The sequence below is a fragment of the Pteropus vampyrus genome, unplaced genomic scaffold (genome assembly GCF_000151845.1).
Source record: "Pteropus vampyrus isolate Shadow unplaced genomic scaffold, Pvam_2.0 Scaffold935, whole genome shotgun sequence".
NCBI classification, from domain to species: Eukaryota; Metazoa; Chordata; class Mammalia; order Chiroptera; family Pteropodidae; genus Pteropus; species Pteropus vampyrus.
Genome location: NW_011889716.1, coordinates 40095 through 40617, shown reverse-complemented (window position 1 = coordinate 40617; position 523 = coordinate 40095).

Here is a 523-nt window from a genome sequence, read left to right as displayed (position 1 = left end):
CGCCGAGAGCGCATGCGAGGAAAGCAGGGGGCGGGACGCAGGGGCGGCGAGTGGAGCCGCAGACCCAGCGGGACGGGAACTCGGCAGAGCCTCGGTTCCCATCGGCCGGGACGTGTTATCAGGAGTCGAGGTCGGAATCTCTAGGGCGGCCACCTCCAAACAGGAAAAGACTGTCGACCTGGCGACCGGGAGAAGGAACGTGGAGTAACCCGCATGTTTCGTTCACCTGGAAGATGGTCAGAAGCCAGGGGACGGGAGGCGTTAGCCAGATGGGCAAATAGGAAACGAGGCGACAGACAAGGAACCAACGACATGGAAATGCCGTTGCGTGGAACGGGCTAAATACTCCAGTAAAAGATCAGCAGTGTCGGGCTGGATACAAAAAGTAAAACCCGATGATGAGCCGTTTAAAAGAGACACTGCCTGACCCTCTGGCGGACCGCGCGGCCACGCCCGAGAGGGAGCCGCGGAGCTCGGCACTTCGGATGGACGAAGCGGAGGCCGCTGAGACCGGGCGTCTGTC